Source organism: Rhipicephalus sanguineus, chromosome 7 (genome assembly GCF_013339695.2).
Source record: "Rhipicephalus sanguineus isolate Rsan-2018 chromosome 7, BIME_Rsan_1.4, whole genome shotgun sequence".
In the NCBI taxonomy this organism is placed as follows: domain Eukaryota; kingdom Metazoa; phylum Arthropoda; class Arachnida; order Ixodida; family Ixodidae; genus Rhipicephalus; species Rhipicephalus sanguineus.
This window is the reverse complement of record NC_051182.1, coordinates 11,314,853-11,330,332: the sequence shown is the minus strand read 5'-3', so window position 1 is coordinate 11,330,332 and position 15,480 is coordinate 11,314,853.

The window sequence follows — 15,480 nt, the reverse complement described above, 5'->3', positions numbered from 1 at the left end:
AAAATTACGCCACAGTAAACTTCCCGCCGCATGCTTCGCATGACATCGACTCCCACAGTACGTGTGATCTGCCAAATTTTTTTTTCGGGGGGGGGGGTGGAGGGTTGAACCATCCCCCTCCCCTTGGCTACGCCTCTGGTTGTCACTTCGTCCTTCTCAAACTGTTATCGAAACCTGTGCATTGACGCACTTCAGAACAGCTCCATGTGCCTTTAAAGGGAATGCGAATTTTTGTGGCGCAACCAACTGTTGCGAGATTAGTCGACCCTGAATGACCAGCAGATGCATGACAAACGGCTTAAGAACTTCATTACGAGACAGTGCAACATGTCACTGCTTTCCCATCCAGGAAATAGGATAGCGCCCATCGCAAACTTTGGCTTTTGCTCTAACTGGTCTATCAGTGGGTGAAGCTGCACATACAAGTGGAACGGTTACCTTTGACATAAAAGTTTGGTGCAGGCTGACATAGAAGTCCCTTGCAATTAGCTGATGGTGCAATGTGTGGCCCTCACCCCATGGACATTGCATTTGTTTTTTTGTTTCCTGTGTTCCACAATGTAATAGATACTGCTGTTCTTTGATGGCAGTGTTCTGCCACTTTACCTGTCAAAACCACTTTGATTATGAGGCATACCATAGCCGAACACTGGAGGTTAATTTTGATTTCCTGTGATTGCATAGTGTGCACTACAACACAGCTACCGTGGCCATTATCCGATGACTTGATCTCATGCTCTGTGGAAGAATGTTTTAGCTAATCGAGTCAAAAGTTGTATGAATTTCAATGTGAGGTTGTCGCACGTACGTGGTTATTTGATAGAGCTTCCCCTGTGGGTCCTAGACAGGGTCTCAACGCCCAACTGGAAGCAAAATGTTCTAAGCTCTATATTGTGCAAGTGTCCTTGAAGTGATGGCTCAAGTGTGCCCTTTGAGACGCGAAGCTCTAGCGATGGATTTCCATAATTGTTCGAAAAGCAAACATTTACTTTCTACGTGAACAGCACAAACAAAATGTCCCATCACTGGAAAGTGTAGAGTATTCGTTATTAGTTGAAAGTTGCGGCCACAAAGTGTAGAGTATTCGTTATTAGTTGAAAGTTGCGGCCACATTTATAGGCAATCATGTGAGGCAAAACTGAACGTTCACTTTCTGATTGCATACAAGATTCTCCTCCTGCTTGCATATGTTGTGCCACAAATGTGTTTGTATTACCTTTTTTCTGCTTTTGCTTTACCATTTACCCTACCGCGTAATTAAGGGACACAAATAAAGTCAAATGAAAGAAAAATGCATGACAACAAAAATGACTTTAATGCTGATCAATAGAGGAAAAAATTATTTTTATTGCCACAAACTCTCTTAAACCATGGCCACCGTGTTGCAACTCGTATTGAGTGCCACTGTACAATCGCATCTTAAATTCTGATAGCGATACATTAAATGGAACACAGTCAAAAACAAATCTGAGGTGAACAGTTGTAAACATACAATTGTAAACATGGTAGCTTCACTAAAGAAATTTAATGATAAGTACTGTTGGGTAAGAGAGAACTGAGCGGTCTTTCCAAGTAGGGTTGCCACTGCAAAATCCTGATGAATGGAGCAGTTTCAGCCAAATAAAACGTCTAAATGAGCATATTCAAGTAGTGCTAGGTAAGTCTCCGTGGACGTCTGTCACATGTGGTGTTGCCTGGAGCTCTGTAAAAATTAATGACAAGCATTAGCATTCCGTCTAAGAAGTCAACTTGCCATGGGCAGAATGGGAACTAAGTGGCAATACTTTTTGCATTCATAGTGTTGTGGTCCGAATATTTTATTCATGAAATCGCCTGATCCCACATGGCATTGCTTTAGCCCTATCAAAACAGTTGGTCAGCTCAGTTCGTCGTGCATATACTTGCAAGAAACAGAAATGACAAGGCCAGCTCATGCGGCTCTCTTGGTCTTTAGACTGACCTGGAGACGAAACTGAGCGCCCGTGTTCGTCTGCGCTTCTTCCAGATAGCTTGCATGTATTCTATGCATGTTTAAATGCCATCAGGTGCGAGGAAGAGCCTGCTAAAGAAAGAAGCTTAAGCTGCCAGCCAACAATTTTAAAATGGCATCTCTCATGGGACGACCGTGTACTTTTGTTGTCCTAATTGCTGAATAATTCTCTATAATTATCTATAATAGCTCCATAATTCTAGCGCATATTGTATTTCATGTTGGAACGTGTTTGATAGAAAAGCGAAAGCATGCAGTGGAGCTCATGTGTGCCGTGCGGCCCACAATTTGTGGGGTATATTAAAAAAAATAAACTTCACTTTTCAAACCAATTTTTTTTCACATTGTCTTGCTTAGGGCGGGTTCTTTTATCAAAGGGAACACGCCAGCGAGTGGCTCCAGCCATGTGCTGGCCACTCGTGGTGTCGACAAGTAGAGAGGAGGAATTTCATTATCATCTGATCAACCCGTGGCCAGAAGCAGCAGCCTGATAAACAAATGCTGCCATAATGCTGGGTAGGGGTGAGGTCTGGCATGAGCAGGCCTACCAGCCATGCTTGGCTACACAATGTTCCACCGAGAGCCGATGCCTCAAGTAGAAGTTTTTCTTAGAATAACAGAGAGCTGAGCTAGTTGGTAAGTATTCATTCTAAAAAGACAGGGCGTGCAAACACGGACACAAGAAAGAAGTCAGGACACCACAAACGCCGACTAACAACTGAAGAGACGCACAACGGCTGAAAAGAAAGAAGGCACGAAAACTTATCTGCGCATGCCCATGCAACAGGCGAACCTATCAATCCGGACGCGTGGCGGTCTACGTGGAAGATAACTGTTAAGGCATTTGATTTCATCTTTATGCAAGTTAATCGACGGTTGGCTCACGCATGCGCTACCACTATTCTCGATATGCCATGCTTCAATCATCAGGCGCGTTTCTTCATTTCTATGCCGGTACAACACTGCGCATTCATCAAATTTTGGCGTGCACTTACAATCTCGACAATGTAAAGATAGATTAGAAGGTGAGCCTCCTGTTAGCGATCTCTTATGTTCCAACAATCTCTGGTTGATGCATCGGCCCGTCTGTCCTACGTAGAAGCGGCCGCAGCTGAAAGGGATCTTATACACCACACTCGTACGGCAATCAGTGAATTTGTTGGTGTGTTTTACGAAACAAATATCGGTCCGCTTCTTGTCTTTTACTCCCTCATTCTTCTTCTGCACAGCGGCACAAATCTTACCTCGCTTATTGGCAGCCGTGAAAACAACATTAACGCCGTATCTACTTCCTACTTTCTTTAGCATGTGAGATACGCGATGAATGTACGGTATACCTACGACACGTTTCTTCCTATCGCTTTCTGCAACCATGCTAGGACTTAATACAATAGACTTCTTTAAACGTTCAGCGACCGTGGCTACTGCATCACGAGGATACCCTACATCTAAAAGACGCGTAACCTGTGCGTTAAAGCTATCACTCATTTTGTGCTCACACGACATGGTGAGGGCTGACTTAAGGCAAGACATGGCGATGCCGTTTTTTACAACCTTCGAGTGCTTCGACGAAAAATTTAACAGCGGTTTCGACGATCTAGGAGAATACTTCCAGCACACGTGGTTCTTCTGGAACGTTAAGGAAATGTCTAGAAATTGTATTCCATTATTCTGAGGCACCTCTTTAGTAAAGCTCAGCCCTCCTCCATTTAATTCAAATTTTTCGCTCACGGAAGTTACCACCTTTTGAAAGTCCTCACCACTACAAAAAATCAAGTAATCGTCCACATAACGAAAAACCTTAATAACCGAATTACCTAAGGCGCCTTCCAAAAGATTGTCAGTCTTGCTAAGGTATAAATCACTAAGAACCGGAGCAACTTTAGAACCAATAGATATCCCTGACTTCTGCACATAAACGCCTTCCTTCCAACCTACCAGCGTCGACTTTAAATACATGGAAAGGATTTCTAGAAATGCCCCGGTAGAAACACCACATTTTTCGATGAAAACCGTCTGGTGCTCTTGTTCGTTAATACATTCATTAACACATTTTAACAAGTCCTCATGCGGCAAAGAATAATACAGGTCTTCAATATCCATACTAAAGGCCTTACAACAGCCGGGGTTCTCCTCTGAGAGGAACTGAACTAGCGCCTGAGAATTACGCATACGAAAAGGGTCTGAAAAACTCAAAGAGGTTAAGCAGTTCTGCAAATAACTAGATACAGCGACTTGCCAGGTGCCTTGCTCTGAAACGATTGCTCGAAACGGAATCTCGTTCTTATGTGTTTTGGCTGAAAAAAACAATTCTAAAGTAAGTGATTTAGCCTTCTTGACATTACAAGCTATTCTCTCAAGATTATGTCTTAACAAAAGGTCGACAGCACGTTGCCTAACTACCGATGGCTTAAGTTTTACCGTCCTAAAATTCTTTTCTATGGCTGTTAATGCTTTTTCTGAGAACAAACTGTCCGGCATAATTACAAAATACCCTTCCTTATCTGAAACTACTGGCCTGAGTTTCTTCTCGACACAGTAATTAACCAAAGGCCGGATAGGATCAGAACACTTGAGATGCATATTAGAGCCCTTGATGCTAGCAACGCAGTCTGAGATGCAGTGGGAACGCTCTTCTTCAGGAACAAGTCTAGTGATTGTACGCGGTAAACTTAAAACTTCTATTGGTTTCAGGTTCGGCTTGAAACAGTATTTAGGACCTAAGGCTAGGGTTTTGCAGTGACTATCATCTAAGGCAGCTCCTCCTAGGACTAGCAAGTTATTTTGCGGCCTTCTTTCGGCCTTCGTGCCTTCTTTCTTTTCAGCCGTTGTGCGTCTCTTCAGTTGTTAGTCGGCGTTTGTGGTGTCCTGACTTCTTTCTTGTGTCCGTGTTTGCACGCCCTGTCTTTTTAGAATGAGAAGTTTTTCGTTTTCAGCCAACTGTTGGCACTCAAGGCAGTTGCCGCAGAGCACGGGGCACACACTCACATATGTTTCCTTTTAGGGGCGAAGCTCCTCAGGGTGTGGGCCTGTCCCTCCTTTGTAGTATGTAGTATGTAGCCATGCATAGTGGGATGTATCCACTCCATGTGATAAAGATGACGATGACCACTGATGACCATGAAGAATAAGCGCGTTCCAGTATAGTGGAATGTACCCACTACACGTGATAACGATGACGATGACATTGATGACCATGAAGTATAAGCGCGTTCCATGACGATGACGACTGATGACCATGAAGAATAAGCGCGCTCCAGTATAGTGGAATGTACCCACTACACGTGATAACGATGACGCTCATGACCACGAAGTATAAGCGTGTTGCAGACCACACATTCTCTTTCTGCCATGGATGAAAACAATCGTGAAGGCGCTCTCGCCCTCGAAAGGCAAAACGGCAACGCCGACAATAAACGTTCCCCTGAGCTTAATGTCATATATGAGGACCCCCGCGTTTGTGTGTCAGGTCTTTGTATGATGATCGAGTGGGCAAAATTTACGGCGATTGGCGGTTTACCAGATTACCTCCGGAGTTTCGCCCACTCATCGTCATTCACTTCGTGGATATGGCCTGATTTTTTTATAAAGGACCCTCTGTACACACAACAGAAACACGAAAATCTAAAAGAAATCCTGGATATTTTGCCAGTGCTTTTAAATGTTTCTGTCCTTAAACAGTTAACAAGAGCCTTGCAGCAATATTTGGTCCATCTGCAGGAGACATTTATGTGTCAGTGCTGAAGCAGCGCATACATCAACATATTTACTTTATTGCTGGCAAGAGACTGTTCACAATTAAAGTAACAATGGTGCAGGATATCTCATGCACTGTCAACTTCAGTAGTGCTGCTTTGCAAGTATGTCTATCACCTTCCACTGATTCTTTGCCCAACGTCTGCCCGCTTGGTATCCTTGTTGCTGTACTTGCGCAGAAAACTGCTGTATGGGAATACAGGTTAACATGCAAACTAATTTATGTGTGCACGTTTTAACATGACCACTTAAAATGTTCAGGCCTTAGAAATGCAACCCTCCTTCCACCCCCCCCCCCCCCACAAATTAAAAACAATGGTGTTCCTACATACTTGCTACAAACACTGCCTTTGCAGCTGCAGAGCAGGATTTCAAGCAACCACAAGAGAGCAATTTGACCAAAGCAGTTTGAATGATGAGTTTAATAAGAAAGAGTGTCATTTTACGTTACATGCTGCTCACAAAAAACAAGTGATGTCAGCTTATGCACAGCTTGAACTTCCATCACTGTATTGTGCAGTAATAAGGTGCGCTGCATGGCAACAGGGATGCACATATGCTTAGTAAAAAAATATGAGAATCTAGTCTGTTGCGGATTTCAAACCATATGAAGTGACTATGGCTGGGGCCTCTTCATTAACCCCGACCTCACTGAAGTAAGGGGTACTGGGCCTGACTTTTTCCTTTTTTTTCACACATAGTAGGAGATTTTCATTACCTCTACAGCGAAAATGGCACTCAAAATGTTGATATCGGTGACATCGCTTGTGGTAGCGGTTCGCTACTTATTCAAACTGACATTCGTAATGTTGACACCGATGACATGGCTCGCAGGGGAAATTTACGATCAAGTAATTACGCCTTAAGGAAAAGTCCGCGTCGCGTTGCCATAGCAAATGCGAAGCGATTGTCACACGGGCCCTTTTGACCGCAATTAGGCCCGATCGGAACCTGTTATGATCGCGATCGAGAACAGCCGCTGCTACGCGGTCAGAAAATATGAATCAATTTGGGTGAGTTCACTCAGCTCCTAATTGGGACCTACAACTTTGATTGCGATGCTCCGTGCTAAGAACAACAAGCGCATAGATTCAGGTGTGGCCGATTGAACGTGACGTTCGTTTTCAGCCCAAGCACAATTGACTGGAAATTTCAACGCCACAATGACGTGCTGGCATTTTGTTTAAGAAATAACTCCGCGTTCCTGAACGCCCAAGTTCTGATGACAGTTGGTTCGTGCTTTGAAACCACTGGCACGCTAAACATGCGGTGCTGTGCAGATATACCATGGCGTTACTAGCTAGCTGCCAATTACTGCGCCAAGTCCGCCAGGCAGGCTCGGTACGTACCTCGGAGTGCTGTCTAACCGATACGTTAATGCTAGTTCATGCGGTATTCCGTAGCAGGCACAGGATTTCACAAGGCATCGTTGATGCATGGTCAGCTGGCACCACGCTTCGCACTGCGGCAAAAAATGAGGTAGCGAGCATTTAGCACTTCCTATCGTTTGGGCAAGTACTTTGGTCCGTTATATATTTCTTTAAAGCTCAAGTCTTCATCCGGTGAAAGCGGCACGGCGAGTACGTTCGCGCGTCCAATCTTTTCCTATGCGACTATACGAGTCGACCCTCCTCCCGCAGCCATCTTGGATTGCACGGCGCACCACCTATAGGCCGTGGGCATTGCGAATACAGCGGCGCCTTGATCACAGAAGCCAATCGAAACGCGCTTCAGGAGAGTCCTGTGACTCCTGCCGAAATGCTAACGCTTTTTCTCTGCCTGCACCTTCCAAAAGGGGTCAAATGGTCACCCAAAGAGAGTCACGGTTCCATGACTCTCTCTTGACTCTTTTTTTTTCTTAGAGTGTATAAAGGCACAGAGACACAAAAACGCATCTTTAATTGGGGAGTGAATTCGTCGTACTTTGTTAGACAGGCAACAGGAAGTGAGAAAAAGACGAAAGGATGGAGAAACAAGATTATCAGCAACAATGCAACGCATTTTCATTGGAAATACAATCAATAAGAACACATTGCAAGAACTTATGATGCAAGATTAAACACCGAATTCCGGAGAATTGGAGATTTACGTGAAATAAACTCGATAAACACTGAATTTCTCTGAAAAAATTAACTCCGAAAAACACCCCCCGAATTTCAAGAAAAATAAACACCGAAAACACGGAGCCCTACTTACAAACAATTACGACGGCAAAAATGACCTTACAATGTGGTCCAATATTATGACTTTCGAGTCGCTCCAACCAAGGAACGGGTTTCCTATTCTGACGCTTCGGGGCGAAGTGATTGATTAAGAAATTATTGATTCATTTAACATCCCAAAGCGACCCATGTTATGATGGCGCCGCAGCCGAGGGTTCCGAGTGATTTCAGCCACTTGCGGTTCTTTCACGTACTGACATTGCACAGTACGCGGGCCTTCAGCAATTCGCCTCCATAGAAATGCGTCTGTCGTGGCCAAGGTCGAACCCACGTCTTTCGGTTAAGCATTCAAGCACCATAACTACAAGGCCGCTCGTGTGTGAAGTACCTCGTTACATTTTGGTGGCAGCGGTGGGATTGTAAAAGCTCTGAGCGCCCATCCATCCATCCAGATTGTTTTAGGACCTTGTGATAGGATTACGCGCACAACGCGTACATTAGAATTTGTTTTCGAACTTACGTGATCGCTAGCGATAACGCTGGAATCTTCGATGGCACGTGTATCAATGCCGACGCGACTACCGTTTGGCAGATTACTCGACGGCCGCTGATTTTCTATTCGCTATCAGTGCGCAGCGTATATCGCTTGTATTTTGAGCTTTCATTTCCCGGGCGCAAGTTCGTCCAAATTTCCGTATTTGCCAGCAGTCTTGCTGCAGCCTTCTCCCCCATCACAACGACGTCACATGTCGTTTCTGGTGAGTTCGGTGAGTTCTTACTGATGTGAGTGAAATGGAGGTTACTATTGACTTTTCCAAAGCAAACTACGGCTCTGTTCATGTGGTTTTTGCAGCACACACGAGACGAGGACAAAGAAATTAGAAGTGCAGGACAGCTGCTGTACTTCTTAATCTTCACTGTCATCCCGTGTACATTGCATTTACCAGAGCATACCAACGAGGCAAAGTTTTCATTCTTCGGAATTGTACTACCACGCTCAGTATGAGCTACATCACGCGAGCGCGTGGCCGAGCGTTCTGCAAGGATGTACAGTGGCGCAATCATGGCATATTTTCGAGTTATAGGGAGAGAGCTTGGCTGTCCCTGCGAGCGCGCATCGCTTCCACTTGCTTTCACCCTCACGCTTCTTTAGTCCTGCGGTGATATCAGCTTCGAAAATGATAACTTGGAGGATAAAAGCAAGCAAGTGGGGGTGATGCGCGCTCGCACGAGCAGCCAGACTCTCTCCAGATAACTCGAAAATAAACCATGATCGGCGCCACTGTAGACCCTTGCAGAGCGCTCGGCCACGCGCTCGCGTGATGTAGCTCATACTGAGCGTGATAGTACCATTTGTCCGTCACGCTTTGGCTACCACTTTCGTGGAGAAGTGGCGGAGGACATTCTTACTTCACTGAATCAGCTATCACTTTTGTTTGTTGGTTCGTTACATGTTCCTGCAACGCGAACTGCAACTGCGGAAGATACCTTTCACAGAAAGAAAGTTACTGCAAGTTGTGCCGCATTTTTGCAACTTTTGTCCTAGACGTGGATATCCGCTGAGCTGACACGCGTGATATCTTATTTGAATCGTATGCGCTTTGTGCCACTTTCAAGGAAACAGTCTCCCCACCAAGCCTCCTTTCTTGTGTCAAGGGCGACAGGCGGGTTTCCGTTCGGAATATATACCGGCACTCAGCCAAGCTGCGTCGCGGCGAACAATTTAGCGAGACGTCTTAAGTTCTTGAACCGGTAACTGCCTCCTTGATCTCAACACCTAACGCGCAGCTTGTCGCTTCACCTATGCACGACTTGGGAGAACCTCAACTTCGACCTGAAATTTTTGAAAGCCAATGGGAGTCTCTGAAGGAATTCCTACAGCGATATTTTAACACGAAAGTGTTTTATGCCGGGGTCCACCAAGTACATCCGTCACGGATATGACGTTGATAAAATGTACGCCAACAGGTGAGAAAGAAAAAGACCAAGAATAAGATACCCCGCTGGGAATCGAACCCACGACGTTGCGGCCGCGACGGCAAGCGCCCGACGCCCTACCAACTAAGCTAACTCGGGAGATGCTAGACACGGCGCGACCGCGCCTTATATCTTTCACACATTCTCTTTCGCGGCGGGCGGAGCGGGGCGGTGCCGCCGTCTGTGAGATGTGAAAAGAAGTAATGCTTCACGATCGACACTTACTAGCGCTTACTCCGAGATTGCACGCGATATCGGAGGTCATGGTTAAAGCGTCTCGATGCCAGAGAGGTAGACTGGCCGCGCTGGCGTCGCCGAGGCACCCTTGACGCAGTTACGTTCTTTGTCTTTGGCTTCGTGTTAGCGTGCGTCGGCTCATCGGAGTAGTGCAGCTTCCACGTGCACCAACGGGATTTCTCCGCCGCCGACTGCTTCAATTGCGAGAGCACCGACTAACAAAACTGCTGCAATATGCGTTGCAGAAAGGACGCGATTTCGACGGGCGAATGTCGTGCCTTGGTGGAGCGAGAGCAGCGCCTGCGAGACAGAGGCCAGCGGGACGCACGCGTTTGCGGCTCAGGCTACGAACCTCTACCTCCCGTGTTGCTGAAGCGCAGTGTGTGGTAGTGTATGCTGAGCACAGGCGTCGGCTACCCATTACTAGAAAGCGCACACCGTGCCGTTTCTCTCCTTAATTGACGACGCTTTGAGGAAGTGCAACCGGGTACCAGTTGTTGATTATGAGCTTTTTGATATCATCCTTACGCCGGGATTCACGATTCGCTGTGCCAAATATATGTTCACACCGTCAGCTACCACAACGGTTAATCATGATCATGGCGTTAGTCGTCGCGATAGAGACATGCTGTCAACATGGGTGCATCCACGTCAAACGGTGCTATAGCTGCCAAACACGAATAGACGTTGTATAAGCTCTCCTATATGACTACACAATAAGCACTACTTCTGTGAAGACACGTTTCACTTTCGTGTTTTATCGATTCCTATGACGGAGGGATCAGCCATGCTTTTTTGCTGTACACCACTATCCACGGAAGAACTCGACAGCATCCTGCTTGTCGGGTACCGAGTTAACACAGAAGGTCGTGGACCTTTCTGTCATAAGCCATGCCGCGTAGCGCCTTCCAGCCGAGTCATTATTCAGGAACGATATGTTCAAGAAGTTTGTCTTACCTAAGGTGAGGACCAAGGACAGATGTCCTTGGTCCTCACCTTAGCGTACAGGCAACGAAGGACGGTAGCATGAGATTTTGTGTGGACAACAGAAAGCTAAACAGAGTCACTCGACAGGATATGTACCCTTTGCCACGTTTGGATGATTCCCTTGACTGTCTAAGGGAACCTGTCATTTTTCAACCTGAGGCTTGCTGTGATGCTACCGGCAAGTGCCAATGGGCCTCGAAGGTGTAGCGTGTGCAATTTCATGAAGTAACATTGCATGTAGCATTGAAATTATTCTGTATAACGATTAGGTACCTTTTAAATGCAAAGCATTTCTTAGCGAACCTCAGGCACTTTGGCCGTTTCTATCTACGTATCTATCTATCTATCTAGCCGTCTACGTCTCGGCGCTCTCCTGGTCGTCTCCATACATTTTAGTATACAGAAATTGGCATAGCAGGGGATCAGTGTATGACGAACACAATTCACTGGTCACGACATGAATAATGCAAAACACCTGTCGCGTACGTCATGAAACCCTTTCTCTCAGTCACGTGTGGCACATACCAGTAAACCAGAGTTAATGTTATGCTGCTATGTGCCACAGAGTCTCAACCAACACAGTAACCGCGAACACACACATTGACACGCAAGGAAAGGGATAATAATTGTTGGGGTTTTATGTCCAAAAACCACGATATGGTATGAGAGATGCCATAGCGAACGGCTCCTGAAATTTTAACCATCGGCTTTTCTTTAACGTGTACCGAGATCGCACAGAACACGGGCATCTAGCATTGGCCTCTATCGAATTCGACCGCAGCGGCCGGGATCGAACCCGCGACCTTCGGTTCAGCAGCCGAGCGCCTTAACCGCTACACACAGCGGTGGACGCAGGAAGTGAGGAAAGTGAAGACAGAACACCCTGGAAGACGCTCACTACCAACCACTCGTCCACGTGGTCCCGCAACGTGGCCCACGTGGACTACGCGAAAACCGGGATCAAACGCTTCCTACAATAATCTGCCGAGAGAACCAGACCACTCATCATTACCGGTGACTTCAACATTGATTTATCAAGACCTAACAATGCCTGGTCCTTCTAAAAAGAGACAGGGCGTGCAAACACGGGCACAAGAAAGAGATCAGATCGGCGTTTGTGGTGTCCTGATCTCTTTCTTGTGTCCGTGTTTGCACGACCTGTCTCTTTTTAGAATGAATACGTACCAACTAGCTCAGCTCTCTGTTATTCTAAGCCTGGTCCTTATACTGCGTGAAAGACGGCTGGGATGTGGACAGGGCATCAAAAGACCTCGATGGCACGTCCAGGACAGGAGGCATCATAGATCAGTTCATCGTAAGAGGCATCCAGTATTTCCGCCAGCTGTACTATACCTCGCACTTCCCTGCACTTAGACCCCTCAAAGCCGCGATCATGAACGGATCCGCATAATAAGTACGGTCCAGCTGCTGGGGCTCACTGATTACGGTTATGATGACCTTGTTCAAGAACTGTCAAGAACCCCTTCTACACATACACACGGGTTCGTGCGTGCGTGCGTTCGTGCGTTCTCTGTCATAACGTACTAGTGTAAGCATTATAACTGTAACAACTGCAACTGTGACTGTAACGTACGCGCAGTGTGCCTGCGCGTACCACTCGGCTGTGCATATATCCAGGGAAACTTTCCTGAATGAAACTTAGTTGCGAGTAACGCCTGTCCTGCCCTTCTGTGTTCCTTCTGTGTCCTGTTCGGATTCGCGCTATGTTGAAGAATATAAACACTACATATCAGCTTACCGCGTCTGGTGTTGGTAACACCCATGCTGCTGTTGTCATCGTCACGTAACTGTAAGCAACTGGTTATATATTAGATATGCGACTCTTCGACATATGAGTGTGCGTATACCACTTCCTTAATTCTCCGGCGTCATTCCGTAACGTTTCGCTCAACGTGAAAAATCACGCCACAACCACTATCCCGCGCATGCTTCGCATAACATCGATCCCGCGGTACGTGGGACCTGCCAAATTTTTTTATTGCGTCTTCTTTCAGTGCTTACTATTGTTATAAGCGTAAAATAATTTAATTTATGTGGCTGTCTTCTCGTGAAAAATCCTTGGAACACGGTGTGCCGCTGGAGCCACACCGCTTGCCGAAACGTTGGCTGCAGCGGCACCCCGTGTTTCAATGATTTTTTCTCCTTTCAAGGTTCCATCTTGCACTGAAGTTCTACCTTATTTCTATTTCCGCGTTAATAATGCACATAATCGTTACGTTGATAAATTTTTCGTGCTGTTTAATGTCATGTATTTTGTGTGTGTGTGTTCCAAGATATACTTTTTACAGATGTCGCTATTACCATCGCGTTGGCATGACCAAATCAGGAAATTGTAAATAATACGTTTGCCGTGTGTACTAAGGCGATTTTCCAAGGTGCATTGAATAAAATGAATGAATAGGTCAGACTGGGCGGCAACATTGCGGAAGCTTGTGTTACATAACGGCGTGTGTTGCGCCAAACGCTGACTTCACCAAGTCTATTACCACGTGCAGCAGTGTCTATAGATGCACGACAACGAGCAGCCTTCAGTGGCACTTTTGCTCGAAATGCAGAGGCGGAGGCAGAATTTTAAGTGGAGTAGGTAAGGCGCACTCGATGGCTGAACAAGCAGCGATTGAAGAGAACTCGGACCATACAGAGGGTGAAGTTCGCAAGCCATTCCGTGGGTACAAAGTGTACGAGTGCACTGCGTTACGACTCCACGGTTTAGCTATCGCTTGTAACAGTGGTAATAGGTCTATAACGGTCGCAACAAACAAATAATAGATTTTGAAATAGTAGATGGCACTTTAATGCGCAAAAAATTACGTCGAGGTCAATTGTTGTTTCGTTCAGCAACATTTTGATGACCATTATGGAAATTGTATACCATTTTGTGGCTTAACTGACCTTTATTTTTTTGTCATAAGAATCACAATGGCTAGATGCACGTACGTTCAGTGATGTTCCAAAAAGCGTGAGACAACAGAACGAAAGGACAGGAATGTAAAGGAGCCGTCTATTCACTACTTTCGATAGAATTTGCGATATCGCATTCTGTCCCGTTGACGATAAGTCCTTTGAGTGCCTCTACTGCGATATTTTTTTCTTCCAGCCTGGTAGGTTAACTTCGTTAGAGAAACCGTTGTTACCAAGGGTGCAGGGCACCATTCGGCCTAACGGGACGATAAGCGCAGCCGGGTGTACGGGCTTCGCTGCTAGGCACGCACGCGTTTTCCTCCGGCGCCAGAAGCCACGTGTGACAGCGGACGAAGACGGCAGCAAGGCGCGCCGGTGGATTTCGCGTGGTGCATCTCGTCGACTACATTGAAGTACGCGAGTTCTGTTTGATTCACAGAAGGCTGTGGTTACAATGGCAAGGGAATGAGCATACGTACACAGGCAATGGGTCGGAAAGGGAAAATAAGCTACTAAGAAAGAATTTTTTATTCATTTGTGGCTACCACGTAACGTAATACTTGCCATTTAAACCGATGAAATACTAAGTCAATGCTTATGAGCATGCTTAGGAAGCACGAACGGATTCCAACTAATTCAGACAGCTGTTTTGCTAAGGAGCATTTGTAATGCTTCACTGTACGAAATAGACATGTGCAAACTTCATATCGGTGATTTGAGGGTAAGTTGCCTTATGGAACACTACCAAGTAAATTTTTATCTGCAACTTATGACGTCAACTGCATGTTTCTTCATCACAGCAGTTGATGAGTTTGTGCCTACTCATGCAGCCAGTTTTACATGCAAGTAAATTTGTGGTTATCTTTCTCGTTATCATCTAGTAACGATAAGATTTGTTTCTGCCAAGTTTCTTTGAATAATCGCTTTTTAATCAGTGCCGGGACGGAAACAGAATGTCAACAGTTCCGGAGATCGTGAACGATTTATGCATTCAATAGAGCTCACTGGTATACATTATTGGTTTTAAATCGCGACTGTAACTAAAATCAGCTTACGCGCCACGCTATCCTCATTTGTAAAAAAAATTCAGCTGCCTTTTTTATGCTTTGCAGAGATGCGACGTGAAATTCTGGACAAACACTGTAGGGTCGTTGCGCTAAATCAATGCTAAATCAAAACTTCATATAGAAGTACAACCCGCCATTCCATCGGAAGTGCAGGACATCCGAGTAGTGACCTGTGCGCCGCCGCCGCTCCACCTGTTATGCTCTTGCCGCTCTGCGCCGCCGAAGATCAACAGTGATCGCGAGAGCCGTCGCCGCCGCGCAATAATTGCGGCACGCCGCCATTTGCTTTTTCTTTTAATCCGAACGGGGAATTGAACATAAGATACACCATTTCGCCACAGTTTTCATATCTTCTCTCGCCAGAAATCTCACGAGTGCTGCA